The 16,818-nt window shown below is 35.9% G+C and overlaps 1 protein-coding gene across 2 annotated transcripts in view; it reads left to right on the plus strand.

Annotated features, from left to right (window-relative positions):
* LOC123307786 (eyes absent homolog 2) overlaps window positions 1-16,818 on the plus strand; it is a 104,451-nt gene that overhangs the window by 46,711 nt on the left and 40,922 nt on the right. The gene's annotated exons all lie outside the window — the stretch shown is intronic.

Raw genomic sequence — 16,818 nt, forward strand, 5'->3', positions numbered from 1 at the left:
TGCCCCGCTTCGATTATAATGACTATTCGTCCATTCTAAAACCTTGATAGAAAACTTAAAAACTGTATCATTTTTGCACCTTTTCCGTACGAGTGTGCGGTTTTGCGGTGATTCGCAAAGTCCGCAGATTCGTGGGAAAGCGTAGTTAGAAACCGTCTCAAGCAATTTTCTGCCGACGAGGTTCGTTCTATCGAATGCGCTTACTCGAATTACTTATTTTTGTGTCAATTCGCCGTCTTTACAAACGGAGAGGTTTCTAGATGAACTTCCGGTTTGATGGATTGTCATTTACGCTTTACAGACGTACACATCGATTTCAAGATTTTCAAAAGTCTATGTTCATCTTCAACACTCTCGAGAGTACAGGTTGTCCGAGTTTTGAAAGAAACAAGACACATTGAATGGAAGAAAAATTCAGGATTTCACCGAATCTTATGTGAAAGAAGAGAAATGAACAATTTTTAAAATACTGAAATGCTGATAAGTGATTTAATACTTGGTATTTCCACCCCTTGCGTTAATTACAGCTCGGCAACGACGGTTCATACTCAAAATGAGTGATCTTGAAATGTTCTGATCTAATCCTTCCCAGATTTCTCCGAGTTGGATTCCTAAGTCATTAAGAGTAGCTGGATGATTTTCTGAACTTCTCAGCCTTCTATTGAGGTTGTCCCAAACCTGCTCAATCGGATTGAGATCTGGACTTCTTGCTGGCCATTCCATTCGAGAGACTTCAACCTCTTCAAGGCACTCCTGAACGATGCGCGCATATGGGTTCTGGCATTATCGTCCATAAAAATGAAATTTTCACCAATGTATGGGACGAATGGCAAATGGCAATGGCTCTTCAAGAATGTTCCTTATATACTTATCAGCATTCATAGCTCCATTATCAACGACCACTAGGTCTGTGCGAGCAGTCAAAGATATTCCACCCCATACCATAATCGATCCACCCCCGAAACCAGTACCAGGACCAGGAAATTGCACTGAGCATATCTTTCATGTGGACGTCTGTATACAAGGGAACGTCGATCACACTGGTAGAGGCAGAATATAGACTCATCTGTGAAGAGAACTCTTTCCCAATCGGCCTCTTCCCAATGGATATGCTCTCTTGCAAAATCCAAACGCGCTTTCGATGGGCTGGGGTAAGAGCTGGGCCTCTTGCCGCGACACGAGGCCTTAAATCATAATCTCTGAGGCGATTTCTTATTGTCTGAGTGCTAATTTGCACCTCATGAGTTTGCTCAAGCTGAATTTGAAGGAGGCGAGCGGTTGCAAACCGTTGTCTCAACGAAGAAACTATCAATTAACGTTCTTGAATAGCAGTTGTTACCCGTGGTCTACCCTGTCCTGGTCTTCGGACATTCATACCTGTCTCCCTGAATCGCTGCAACATTCTGGACACACTTGTATGGGAAACTCCAAACCTTTCTGCAATTCTTGTGTATGTCCACCCTTCTTCTCGCAAAACTACCGCTTGGGCACATTCCTCTTGGGTCAAATTGCGTGTTTCGCGTTGCATATCGATCGAGTGTAGAGAATCAAACGAAAGAAAAACTATATTGATCACTAGAATTGATCGAGAACAACTGATTTTAGAATGGAGCCAATACATTAAAAATCTGATAATATCATCTTTTTTTATTCCTGCTGGGAAAAAACATCTGTATTGAAGAAAACCGTTGAAAGTGGATAATATATGCATGCATAATTCTGATAAAAATAATTATCATTGAGAACACCATCAGTTGTAGAATAAATTTGAGATTTCTATTGAATGCATCAGAATCAAATTTTGCCCAGCTCTTGTCAACATATTGGATCATACGTTACATATCTATTTTTAGCAATCTGATATACAGGGTTTTCACAAATTGACGTTAAAAATTCGAATAGAAGTTCAATCAAAACTTAATTTCTACAAATGGCAACCTATATTTTTTTCTTATTATTATGTAGAGAAGGTTGAAATAAGCAAAAAATGGATTCAAACTTTTTCCGTAAAGTGAATAATTTCAGAAATATGGAGGAAAAAGTGCATTTTCCTTTTTCCTGCAAGAACCAAGGATAATTATTGATTAGTTTTGCTGCTATATAGTTGGATTTAATTTTTTTGATGAATTTAATTAACTAGATTGACTAATGAAAGACAAAAATTCTTTTACCCATAATCATCAGTACTCGCTCCCAATAAAATTAATTTATTTCAATTTTAAAGTGAGACTCAACTAAACAGATACATTTTTCTCAAAAAAATCAAGTAGTGGTCTGACAACACAAAAACTCAAAAATACACAATTAGGTGAGTGCTAGTTTCCATAGTAACCATATTCTATCAGCTTAATTAATTAATTATTGTTGGTTCTTACGAGAAAATCCACTTTTTCGTCCATATTTCTGAAACTATTCACTTTACAGAAAAAGTTTGAATACATTTTTTGCTCATTTTAACCTGCTCTACATGATGAACAGGAAAAAATATGGGTTGCCCTTTGAACTTTTTCGTCTAGCTCCTTTAATTTCCACAATAAGGTATAGAAACACTTTAATTCGGACACCCTGTATCTACTCATGTGTTTTGTTCATTTATGCAAACTTAGCCGTAACACTCTCGCGATGCTCTATCAATATTTCAATCGGTAAATTCACCCCCTATTCGTACGAATTTCAACACACGAAGAGCTAATAATTTCCCATCACCACCAAATAATAATCATCATAATCAATTCGTTTCTGGATGGATCCCGAAGTTCATTATTGCACTCGTAGATCTTCATCGGGGGGGACGTGTTGGTTAATAGAAACGCCGCATGAGCCCTCGTTTCCCCAGGGGATGGCCCCCCAAACAACTGTTAACTTCGGCATCGCTAATGAAGTAGGCCAGCGAGCTTGCAGTGCTTTATAAACATATGTTTAACTGCTCTTTTTGGGCGCGATTGCCACTCGGATAGAGCATCCCGAATCCCGGGGGGCGTTTAAATAAATATAATTTGGGTTTATGGCGATAATGAGGCTTTTCGAGCGGTAAGGCAGAGATGGGGAGGATAGGGGGGGGGATATATTAATTTCGAATTGAATTCACTCAGGGACTTGATACTTCAATTTACACCATCCTCCGATGATAGTTGTAATACAATTCGAGAACAATTGAATAAACTACGTTGAAGAAAGAGTATAAGGTTGATCCTTATTAAGTGACAGAAATGTCCTATAGGATTAGGTTAGTAATCGATCGAAATGGGCTAGGAAAAAAGGTAAAAATTAATAATGTGTTGGACGATGGGGCATACTCCTTATATGGTCGATTTTCTCGTGAGTTATCTTATCCCTGGCAACTTGTACAGGGTGGGTAAAATTGGTGATACCCGAACTAGAACTTTTTAACCCAACACGATAGAGTAGCGTACTATGATTTTTTTCATACAGGTTTATTTGCTGAGCTACAACATAAAGTTGTATTTTTCCTTATGAAAAAACAGCAGTTTAAAATGAGAATCGCCATTTTTTACCGTTTCATTCATATATCATACATCGCCCTCAGTCATCTGAAACCTTAGAACATAGATACATGGAATGGAAAATAAACATTCCAAAGACTGGAGTGAGAAAGTTGCTTATTGTCTCCAATCACCATTGAGACAGTTGACACGGACAGCATTGTCTCATCAATTTTCAGTACGAATAGATGGAAGTACCCATGTGAATATTTCAATACTACGCCATTGCCTTTGTGTCACGCTAGACAGAGAAAGATGAAATGTGTGTACTACAAACAATTCATTCGTAGCACTGAATTTCCATTCCATACCTATATCTATGTTCCAAGTCTCAATAACTACTCTTTTCATGAGAAAAAACACATCCCTATGTTATAGCTCAGCAAATATACCTGTGGGAAAACTCATAGTACGCCACTGGATTGCTATCAAAAAAGTATCTTTATAATGTTTTCATTTCAACATCCTAGCTTAAACAGAAATAGAGATAATGACTAAAGTAGAAATTTTAATTTTGGCCTATAACTCGAAAACAAAAGAAAATAGAGGAATGAAGTTGATGGCATTATTAGTTTCTCGGAAAAAGACGACCGTAATGTGCCATGCAATGCCATGCAACAAATCCACTTGATTGTCTTCAAAATTAGCCAACATATTTAAATGAAGACTCTGCGAGAACAACAACGGCTTTATTTAACGAAGGAGATCCTGGAATAAATGTACCTGCTCCTTTCGTTGTGCAAATGGTTGCCAAATTTGTCGCTACTGGTTCAGTGGGAAACACAAGAGGGTGCATGAAAGGGGCGAAGCGAGGGACGTGGCTGTCTTAGGTCATGTAGCATTGGTTCTGACCTTTAGTACTAGGAAATTGTCCGATGTATCTGGTGTTTCACGCACAACAATCATGAGAATTCATGACATATTGAGTGGCCACTCAGATCACCTGATCTAGCTCCACTCTTTTTCTCACCCTCGAATCAGAAATTGACGGGTCCGAATGATTTTCCAGATTTTCATTTAAACCCGGAAAATCCAAGTGTTAAGTACTTTTCCATGCAACCCTGAAACAATGAGTCATGAGTCTTTGAGTGAATTTTGTGCCTCAATTGGTGTACCATCAGAATAAACAGAAATATCAGTACCTAAATTTCCATTTATCACCCATGATCAAGATCGAAATTTATTGATCATTTAAGTCGATTCAACTAGGCTTGCAACGCAGAATGATATCGTGAACATGATTCGGACCAAACAGTGACAAAACCCTTGATTATAGAGAAAACTTACAAGGACGGAATCGAGGGTAGCTACGCATACGGAATTTTCGTTTGTTAAACTGCCGTCAGCCACACCGGAATTTAAGAGATATCAAATGGCTTCAGTGTAACCCTAAACGAAACCACTATTTCATTATCTACACTCTTGTTGACATTCTATTACAATCGGTGCCAGAAAACCACGTGTCAATTCTCTCATGGCTTTCGCATTGTGAAACCGTGGATAAAAAAGTTTTAAATCGTGAAAAGTGAGTTATCTCTAATGAGGAAGCTTCTGTTCCTATGGTATAATCCAAAAAGATGGTTAATTGTCAGGAAAAGATCTTCATTTTCGACTTGAATCATAAAACTCGTATAGTTTCTGTTTGTTTGTAGAAATGTGCCTGCTATTAAATTTCGTATTCAAAATATCGAAAATTTTCGAAGAATAATTGGAGCAGGTTATTTTGGTGTCCGGACGTGGAAAATTTTCTAGTATGGTTCTGTCTTTTCTTGATTTTCACTCTCAGAGTATTTGGACTATCTAAAAGACAATAAGCTAGCAAAATATCATCGAAATGTATTAAATACTTCAGAAATTAATTCTATACCGTGTATTCAAGAAACTAGTAGGCATGAGTGACGTTTGAGTGCCTATTTCTGACTCCTCACCTCATATAGTCCTTTAACACCCCGTATAGTTCGTAACCCTTTTCTGAAAAGCAGCACAGAACAAAGCCAACTGCAATGTCACAATCATTTATACTTTGTAGATCAATAGATCATTGATGTTTTAGTAGGTATGATACCTATATGATGATCCTTCCATGATATGTGCAAGTCTGTTTGAGTGATGAACTGCAATTAATATTAATCAGTTGTTCCATTAATGGTCGAAAGATAAGAATTTCTGGCTTAGAAGTGCTCCGATAACGTTCATCAAACTTTTAATAGTGCAGAGAAGGATCAGCGATATGTGGACCACGAAGAATAGAACATTCTGTTCCAGAACTTCCCATCTTTTCGAATTTGTAAGTCGAAACGATTCAAATAACCCTTTTTTCACTATTAGTGGTAAAACGAGACTCAAAATTCGTTCGTTAATATGATGAACGAGGCTCCAAATCAATCTCATTATGACCAATGTTCTGAGCCTGCCCTGTCCGTATATAACAACGACAAAATCGTGAATAAATAGGATTGTTATCCCAAGGGAAGGGGTGGTACAGGACTAAAAACATTCACTCGACATTCATCATCATCCATCACGCGTAATGGTTTGAGTTTTTAATAATTATCACATATGGGACAGTGGGCGACTTATTGATGACGTCATTAACGACACATGCAATCAGTCGTTAATTTTGTTTGTTGTGCCAGCAGATCGTTGTGAGGATTGTTCTTCTAATGACGTTGAAAGTTCAACCCAAACCAAATATACTTCAATCATATCAAACTAAGGTCTTTCCATCAAATTTCTTCGAAGATTATTCTCTTCAGTACAATTTTTTTCTTCTCAATTTTTTTTACTGTTTTGAGCATGTCTTACACTATGATGAACAAAAAAATTACTAGATATTTGCTAACACCTTAAGTTTTTGAAATTCGCATTCTGAAAAAAGATTACTACTTCTTCAAGTAAAATTTGTATTCAACACTATGAAAGTGTACTAGTCTTTGACTAGTACAAATGTTTCAACAGTAGATTCTTGAGATTAAAAGGAAAACTTTTTTTCTATACCATTTTTTCCGATTTGGCCTGATCAAAAGATATAGCCATCCCTGGAAAAAACAAAATAACCTTCAGAATAACTAACCAGCTGAATCTGTGACACTACACATCTGTGGATCTTTCAAGAAGTGTTCCCCACTCGGTCTAAGTACCCAATTTTCCGAATATTACAAATATTCTTTATTATTGAACATCAAATTACTCGAAAACGGCGCATTATATACGAGAAAATATGAGGAATACTTTTATTTTACAGAACGTTCAAATATTCATTAGATAGCGTCCAAATTAGTTTCATAAGAGTTGGGTTCTTTGAATTTTTTGTATTTTTATGGTAGGTAATGGTCATAATGAGAAAACTAGAAGACGAAGGTGATATCTTATGTTCGAAAAAGATTTATCAAATAAATGTAAAACTATATTCCGAAATTAATTTCATTTGATTAAACCGTTAAACTGAGAATAACACTTTTTATGGTTTTTCAACAGCCTGTATCTTTTGAATTGAGCCGATGCGGAAAAAGTGGTAAGGGAAAAAAGTGTTTCTTTCAACCTCAAAAGTCTATCGTTGAAACATTTGTACAAGTCAAAGACTCACCCCGTATAATTTCTTTGAAAGATACCTCTTGTTGCAAGTCCTAACAGTAATCGGTCATCACATCATAGTCCCAACCCCTTTTATATAACGCTTTCTCATAGTCTGTAAATCTTGATAGAAACTGTCACCCTGCTTTTCACTTAAAATGTCCAGACTTTCTGAAAATCCCTCTAGATGTGATATTGTTTTCGGAATTCTTGTTCCCCAGAAAGTTATTTATAACCAAAACAAACTGATTCCTGATTCCAAGCTCTCAATTCGACTCCACCGATTGAATTGATTGAATTTTCAGTCACACTAAACATTTCTATCACATAATATGAAGTACCTATCCCTGGCTTGTCTTGATTGCACAATCTTGTTTTGATCTAAGTACTGATTTAAACGTGGTCTGAATGAAGACGTCAACTCGTGTGTTCTTTTCGAAGTCTTATTTCATACAACAATAAAAAATAATTGAGTAATGGAATTAATGTCTGGAATTAAATATCAATGAATATATTAACGTGTGTTCTTTTCGAAGTCTTATTTCATACAACAATAAAAAATAATTGAGTAATGGAATTAATGTCTGGAATTAAATATCAATGAATATATTAACGGCATGCAGACAATTATTGAATTCTGAAAAAGTACACCTCATTTCAGCTGTAGATATAACTCTAAAACAGGATAATTATCCTGTTTTCCTGTTTATCCTGCTTACTGACTTAGAAAAGTGTTTGGGTACGAAAAGTACTTGTCTTCAAAATAGTCATTTTTTGTTCAGGTCGACGAAAAAAATATGTTTTTTGGCGGATGTTATATCAAACCAATAATGTTGTATATTGCGTTTTCCTCTAGTGGCGCTTCATGCGTCTATCTATAAATACTACTTGTAATCAACGCACCACGTTGATCACGTGACAAACGCCAGTTCGCGACTATAAGGTGTCCATAAATACATCTTCTCAGAATCGAGATTAATTACCAAAAGTATGATGTCATTCCTTGTTCGAGTTCTCAAAAACCCCGTATTATGTCCAAAAGGAGCTGAATCGACATCAGCTATGATAAGGTAAAATGCATCCCATACCCTTCTGGTCACGTCCGTATAAATTTTAATGCACCGCCTTCTGGGAATGTTTTCGAATATCCGCCACGGCAACAGTAGGCTCAATTTGAGCGTGAATATTGGCTACATTCTTGCTCTTCAGCATCTTCGGCGACCCGTGTTAACACCGTTTTATATGCGTTCCGCGAATGCTTAATCTTATTTTGATATGGGCTGAGTGCTGCTGGTTGATATGGTGTGTTTTAGGGTGCTTATCTGTATAGGAGGTTGAAAAAGGTGCACATAAGCTGTCACTGCAAACTGTTTCACTTCTAACCTACTGAAGTTTATGGGGTGTTTACTGAACATACTGAAAAAAAGGTTTTCCGAAAATATTAATATACGAGGATATATTGAAAAATTCTTAGCCTACTAAAGAACCAAACAATGTCAAAATATTTTATTACTCAACATATTCTCCTCATAATTGGATACATTTATTACAGCGAACCTGCAACGTCTCTAGACTTTTCAAAAAAAATGTTTCTTCCTTCTCTGCAAACCAGACCTCCACAGCTTTTATTACCTCCTCGTTGGAAGAAAATTTACGACCTTTTAAACTTTTTTTCAGTTGAGGAAAGAGATGATAGTCGGATGGAGCCAAATAAGGGGGGTGTTCTAGTAATTCAAATCTTAAATCACGAATTTTCTGCATGGCAACATGATATTTGTGTGCAGGGCCTGCAGGGGCGTTTTCCTGCAAAAACAAAACACATTTGGATAGCTTTCCGCGTCTTTTCTCTTTAATTTTTTCCAATAGAGTGGTCAGTAATGTCGAATAGTAATCTCCGGTTATTGTTCTACCCTTATCCAAATAATCAATTATGATTACTCCATGGCAATCCCAAAAAACTGAAGCAAGAACTTTTCCAGCAGATTTTTGGACACGCAACTTCTTAGGTCTTGGAGAACCAGAGTATCGCTATTCCATCGATTGTTGCTTTTTTTCTGGATTGTAGAAATGTACCCAAGTCTCATCCATATTAACAATTCTGTTTAAGAAGTCTACATCGTTTTCAAATAGAGCACAGATCGAACGCGATGCTTCTATCCTTGCACGCTTTTGGTCAACATTCAAACATTTGGGGATCCATTTTGCAGCAATTAATGTCCAAATTAACGTGAACTATATGATGAACGCATTCGTATGAAATATTCAGTGCTTCAGATATCCGTTTTAGCCCAATTCGACGGTCTGATACAATCATGTCATGAACTGCATCGATATTTTCGGGGACTGACACAGAAACTGGGCCTCTTTTGAAGCTTCCAGTCCAAATTTTCACGGTCCCATACGAAGGACATTGATCAGCAAGGGTATTAAGCTTATTTTCGTAAATCTGCTTACCTCTTGACCCTTTTAAATACAGGCTCTATACTCCAATTTTTCGATTTTCACAATTTCGGTGGGCATCTTCTTCCTTTTAATTCATTGCGTAACTCTGGTTTACTTTTTTGACCTCAAACTTCACACTGACACTTCTAATGAGTTATTGTTCGTTGCTATGGTAACGTACCATTTTTTTATGCATGGAACTGGTCTAGGCTAACTAGATATCAATACATCCACGTTCTATAATAGTAGCATAGAAAACAGAACATCCATTATTAATGAATTTATTACAACAATGTTGTGTATCGTAAACAGTTGGTCGAAGGACCGTGATCGAAGGTATGCCTAAATTTAATAGCTTTCTATCCATGCGAAACCCTTAAACCCAACTGGTTAAAAACCAACATTCGCTAGTCCCAAGGGAAACAATTTCCGATCGATTGAACATATTCAAATTCCCGAAGGTATATACCTATCGCAGGAGACCTAAAAACCAACCGATGAATTTCCTTGAGAACCTTGCGAAGGGTGTGAAATAAAAAATGTCCCTGCTACCACTTTACCCTCATTAAAAGCTGCCATAGGGCGTTCTTTGAAAACATGTGAACCTAGGTAAAAGTGTTGCTCCATTTGTGTCATAATGCTCGAGGGTTGATTGTGCGGCATTTCCGGTGAAATGGGATAAATTGAAAGGCCCTTTAGGGTTTTTTCAGTAGCAACTTGCTACTTGTTAATGAGATGTTATCGGGGAAAACTTGATTTCTCGGTATATAGGAAGTGGACGGATTTGTTATTCTATTGTTGAATCAAGCCGTGTTTATCGAATTGAACGAAGCGTGTGAATGGTTCGAAGGGTGGGTCAGGAAAATTTACATTTCAAATCAGGCGATTGGTACCCAAAATATAAGGAAATCTTGTCGAAATCTGTAGAATTTCTTTACTATATTTTGTGACATCTACACCAGCCGAATCACCCTGCCAAAACCGGAAGCAAACTACAGTTTGTTACATTGTTTTACACCTTACACCTGATCCGAATTTTATCTCACTTGCTATTCTGACTGTTTTTTTGAGAATCTATAACTGAAGGTTCAACACCCTCTTCTAACTTTTTACAGCAGGTGATACCAAATTGGTATTTGGACTATTTGGACTAAAATTTTTTACAAGTTTATTACAACTGATTTATTAATTCAAATCCCAATTTTGATCTTTCCAAGGAATTCACCTGATGATGAAGAGTCAGAACGCAACATCCTGTATCATGTAATATTTGTGATGATCATCAATTCAGTTGGAAAAAAAATTTTTCAATTTTATTCATCATATGAATAAATGAAAATTTTTTCAAGTGACTTGATGCAACTAATCAGATAGACTCGAAAGTACCGAACTTATTCATTGTTTATGTTTTGTTTCGTTCTTCCGATGCCGTAGTCATACCTTTCACAATTCCGTACTTGAAATTAAATGAAATTTTGTCGAATTTCTAGGGGTTGTAGCTCGGCCATCTTGAATATTTCATATAGGTAGGCTATTTTTGATGAAATGAGTTATTTTGATGACTTATTCTACCTCCTCTCACAAAAAAGACCTCGCCCTTGAAAACATCCTGTTTTATACGAATATTCGTTAAAAAAACCTATTTATTTTTCGGGAAAAGAACCATGTTGTCATAGAACACCCTGTTAAAGGTCAAAACTGAATGGAATTTCGAACTTGAGATCTAAATTTAACTAAATTCCATAAATAAAATGAACTGCTCCACAAAAGTTCAGGAAGTTCAAAACTTTTCAAAAGTTGTCGACCAAATTTTCATTTATGAGGATTCAAATGTTCACTTTCTAATATTTGAATGTTTTTTTTGTACTACAAATACTAAAAATTAATTTTCACCTGAAACTGTGTGCGAAAGAATGAGTTGGTGAACATTTTGATTTCTCACATTAAAAATAAGGGTGAAAAACAAACTAACTTTGAGATACTCTCTAAATTTCTGAACTAAATTTTGCTCAATTAATAAGTCACAATACAGTGACAACATTCATGTGAAACACACTCTACCTACTTATACAACGTCTTTAAATTTTTCAGTACATTGGTATTGGTTGACTGCCCCAAAATCATCTATATATGTTCTGTATAGTGATTGACCTCTTCAGTATCGACCAGCTCCATTTCAATTAACGTTGGTACCCATTCAACAAGCTCAATAAAAAGAACTTGCATCAAAGAGGACGACCGTAAGCTGTGTAACCGAGAAGCTAAGTCAATTTCCGATTTTGATGACTATTATGTAACAATTTATGAATGAAGTTGACAAATTCGAACAAGTGAATCACATAACGTAATCAAGTTTCAAATCGCAAGTTATGAATGGAAGAGAGGGACATGCGATACCTTGGTGTATGTGATATTTTGGTTGTAAGATGAGAAGTTCTATTTACAAGAACCTCGGTATCAACAGAGTGTCACATGTTCTCCCTGTTTGAGTTATACTTTCGTGGCATCGAAAAAAATCGGGAAACAAGAAGGGCGCACAACTCTTTTTAACTCCGCTGGCGTGAATATAACTGTAGAATCCTTAAATTTTATGTTTTGAAAAAAAGTTATTTATTTTTCATTGCCATTTGAGAAATAAGAGTAGCCTGCCTCAAATAGGATAGAATTTTGAAGGCTACGTACTATTTTCCAGGTAGGTAAACATCTTCAATTGTCTTGAATTCTTCTCCCATCATCTGATCTGCAATCATTTCTTTTCCACAAAAATGGCAATTTCCCGCGGTATTTGTTTATTGAAAACATAACAAACAAGTAGTAAACTGTATCATATAAGAGGCGGTGAGAACTGTGAACAGCTGCTATAACAGGAAATTTTATAGTCCAATCTTGCGCTTCCTGTTTTGATGATGGTTGATGGCGTTCCTATTTTCAAAACGATTTAATATGAAGCAATAAAGGTTTTTTGGTTCTCACTCTGCTGGGGAAAGCTTTTTGGAGAGTTTGAATATAAATCTTATATCAGATCCATAACAGGAAGAAAATTGTGGCAAAATTCGTGAATAATTTACGCGAATTTTATTGGTGAGATTTCGAACTATTTTTTAAGACTCTGTCTTTAGTATTTTTTCACTCACTATCTATACTCCATTCACTTTTATTTTAACACTCGGTTGGCCATGGAAATTTGACACATTTCACTCTGTATAATACGAAAATGTGGGGGTTATGACGCTTGTCAAAACATTTTTGGGTTTTAAATCAACGCTATGTTGCCCGTTTTACATATAAGTTTCTGTTATTACGTATTTAATCACAATGTCGAATCTCTTCGGAAAATATGTGACGAACATAATTGAAGTTTATACAAACTGATTGAAGGCATACCAAATCCAGATATTTGCATGGAAAATACAAGAGATCAGTATAATATCATAATATGCACTAGCTTGAGGAATGTTAATGCTCATTATCTTCTTTGGTTAAAGTTTGAATACGTTACATCAGTTGTAGATTTCAGAAATATTAACCCGAATATGAAATGCATATGATGAAGTGGTTGGGAATGGGTATCTCCTGAAGGAATTAACAGATAATTACAAGAATTTTAAATTCTTCAACAAAAATATCATCTTGCATCAATATAAGTAAAAGGAATTAAAGGAAGTCAAGATGAACTTCACCTTTTAACAAAAATTTCACATGAATAAACAATTAACAGAACAACTGGCGCGTATTTGTGGCATGTTAATACATTGATATAATAATAATAATAATTAGGTATTTATTGGTACCTTAAGACATTTACAATGTATAGGACAAGTCGAATGAAAAATAGAAAAAACAATTTTCGGGAACTTATTCTACGAAGACATTAATCGAAAATCCTGTAGTAAACTTTTCGCATTAATTCACTCAAATATGTAGTCAAATGCCACCACTTTTTTGGGTCTCCCAATAGAAGGAAATTCTTTGTCATCCTCTTCATTCACAATCTTTCTGATTGTGGAAATATTCAGCTGAAATATAAGTCGTTTAGATTCAGATGAAACACTATATAAATTCTTTTACATTGAATATGTTCTCTACCGTTTTACTTATTGTGGATTTTAGAATATCAGGGTGTAACTATTTGAATGAGCGGACCCGAATTCTAAATAGCACTTCCTGAAACCCTGTTTCTTTTTTTCAATCACTTTCGACATTTTTGTAATATTAGATATTAGTTGTGGCAACGGCGTTATGACATTAACGACATTTCATAAGTGCCAACCTTACTAGGTTCTAGTTACAAAAACTTGAGAAAATTATTTCATGGCCAACCGACTGCTAAAATAAATTTGAATGGAGTATAGGGTGTTCTCTGATATTGTTTTAGTTTACTTGTATGAAGGGGTCATAAAAACAATATGAAAACTTTATACAGGCTGAAGCTAAACCCTTGATCCATATGGATTAAATTTTGAACATCGGCTTCATGGTAGTCCAACCATTCCGCCTATAACTTGGTCAAAAAATGACCTACACGTTTTTGTGGATTCCAAATCCTTGCTACACTGTGATCGCGTGTCTTTTCAAAGCAGAAGCTCCACAACTACAACGCCTAATTCTACCAATTCCGTCTCAGAGGAAGAAGGTCCTAAATCTGGCCTTGAAACAGCCGCCCCAAACCCCTCAACCCCAATCTACTTCCTCCATATCTTTTTGTCGTCTCGTAAAAATCTGTTCGGTGTTTTGTTGCATCCCGGCATGCTAATTTCACATAGTTTTATGACATTCCGCGTGCAGTTAATAACGTACTTCTTCGCTGGCTAATTAGAAGGTCCCGCCAGGGCCGTTTGTTATGCAACGTGATCTGCCACCCGAAATTCGGGGTAGAGGAATATGCCCTAGATGGATTGCCACTATAGGTCAGATGTTACGTTTTAGCACTTACTTCTTGGCACTTAATGAGGGGGGAACTCCTTGGATTTATCGGGACAAGTGGGAGATGAGTTATTGGTTTCCTTGACAAATTGTTTAGGTACTTGTAGATGAATATTTCTTATTGAGGTGAAAATATCTCCTCTCTCAGAGGGGTATAACTTTTCCGGGGGAAGATTTTTCAAAAAACTTTATGCCGAATACCAACATCAATTTTCCTCAAAGAATCACTTGTATTTTGAAAACCTTTGAAGTATGGGATACTTCATCACGCAACGTGTCTCTTGAGTTTCTTTCGAGTTTTTTATAGCTTTTGACGACATTCAGTGTCCACTCAGCTGACAACCTCTTTTATTATGTCGTAAGTAGATATATACAGAGTTAAAACTATTTAGAGGGGGACTACAGGGTTTTGGAGATAACTACACGGAATTCGGTGTGTAGTCATAATCCTATACAGCGATTATACTGGTGTAGGTACTACTTTTTTGGAATTTAAGCCACCCTTCATTTTTAACGGTTTTCGATATTCCTATAGTCAGTCTCTAAATAGTTCTAACCCTGTATATATAGATAGAGATAGATCCATGTTTCATCCATTTTCATAAAGGAATGCAAAAAAATCCGTTTATTTCACTCAAACAACACCAAAGAGTTCTATCAATGGTCGACGCTTTGTTTTGTAACATCATAGCGCACTACCAGCGCATTCGCCAAATTGTTACAGGTGCTCTTTAATTTCTTGTTTATGAAGATGGTACTGAGTACTTTTACAATAATTACATAAATTATTATCGCACATTCAATAAAGAGACAATTCATTGAAACGTTTTACATAAGGGGAAACAGGGTGAGTATTCAACGCGTACAAATATTTTAACAGTAGATTCATGAGGTCAAAAGAAACACTTTTTACCTATACTATTTTTTCCGATTTGGCCCTATTAAAAGGTGTGGCAATTTTAAGTTTTCATAATGAGCTGTGCCACCCCTGGAAAAACAAAATTACCTTCAGAATAACAAGCTAACCCCCGGTTTCATAAAGCTCGATCGGGGAATCAACGCTTGATTGACAGATAAACGACAATTTGTTTTCAATCAATAATTCAGTCATAAGAATTCGGAATTCAATTCTCGAATCAAATTATGATCTATATACATCTATTCAATGATTCTAAATTGCTTCTTGTTCAATATATGTAGGAATAAAAAAGTTTTAGTCATTTCGTTTTTGAAATCCAGTGACTGTCAAATCGTTGATCGGGCAGTAAGAGTTTTATGAAACCCGCTGTAAATCTGTGACACAACACATCTATGGATCAGATGTGTATTCAGCCAGTAATTACCAAATTTTTCGAATTTTAGAGATATTTTTTAATTTTTGAATATCAAATTACGCGAAAACGGCTTATTATAAGAGACTATATGAAGAATACTTTTATTTTACAAATATTCATTAGATAGAATCGAACTTACAGTTTCAAGGGTTGAGTTCTTTGAATTTTTGGTATTTTTATGGTACGTAATGGTCATTATGAGAAAACTGGAAGACGCCGGTGATATCTTGTGTTCGAAAAACATTAATCAAATAAATGAAAAACTATATTCCGAAATTCATTTCATTCGATAAAACCGTTTGTGAGATAGAACTAAAAAAATTTTCATATATTAGTATAGCAGCTAGGCAGATCCTACATAAGTTCAAACACAGAATTTCGAAAAGATAAGATTTTAAATTCATATTAAACTATCCCTTCCCTGCTCGGAGTGCTCGGCAAGATTGCCGTATAACTGATGAAAGAATTAGACAATATACTCTATGATTGCTGTATCTATCGGAGGAAGAGGGAAAACCTCTTTTCTGTTTCCTTACGACTTTTTCTGAAATATACCGTTAGATGAACCTTGTCCTGGCAATAACGAACACAACTAAAAAAGAATTGTCCAATTTGGTGCAGTAGTTTGAATGTGATGTGCTTACATAATATCCATAGATTCCCCTTCATTTACATATAGAAGAAGAAGATGTGGAAAATCTAAATTGATGGTTCTATATAGAATAGTTGGTATTTTTGAGACTTGTGGGATTACAAATTTCTATGAATTTAAATTACGGAGTCAAATTCTCTCAGAATTTCCCTGCCAATGCCAGAATCTTAAACTGTAGTTACTCCATATAATCACCGAACAGTAATATTATACAGGGAAATCGTGTATTACATCAGGTAGATACTTTATTCCCCAGTCTTCAAGACGGCAACGAACCAAGCCCTAACCTACGAACTCTGGATCAATATATCGTTCGACAACATCCCTCAAAAACAACACATCAAGACAGATTTGACAAATTAGCACTCCTTAACACGTAGGGTCCTTCGTT

This window comes from Coccinella septempunctata, chromosome 2 (genome assembly GCF_907165205.1).
Source record: "Coccinella septempunctata chromosome 2, icCocSept1.1, whole genome shotgun sequence".
NCBI lineage: Eukaryota > Metazoa > Arthropoda > Insecta > Coleoptera > Coccinellidae > Coccinella > Coccinella septempunctata.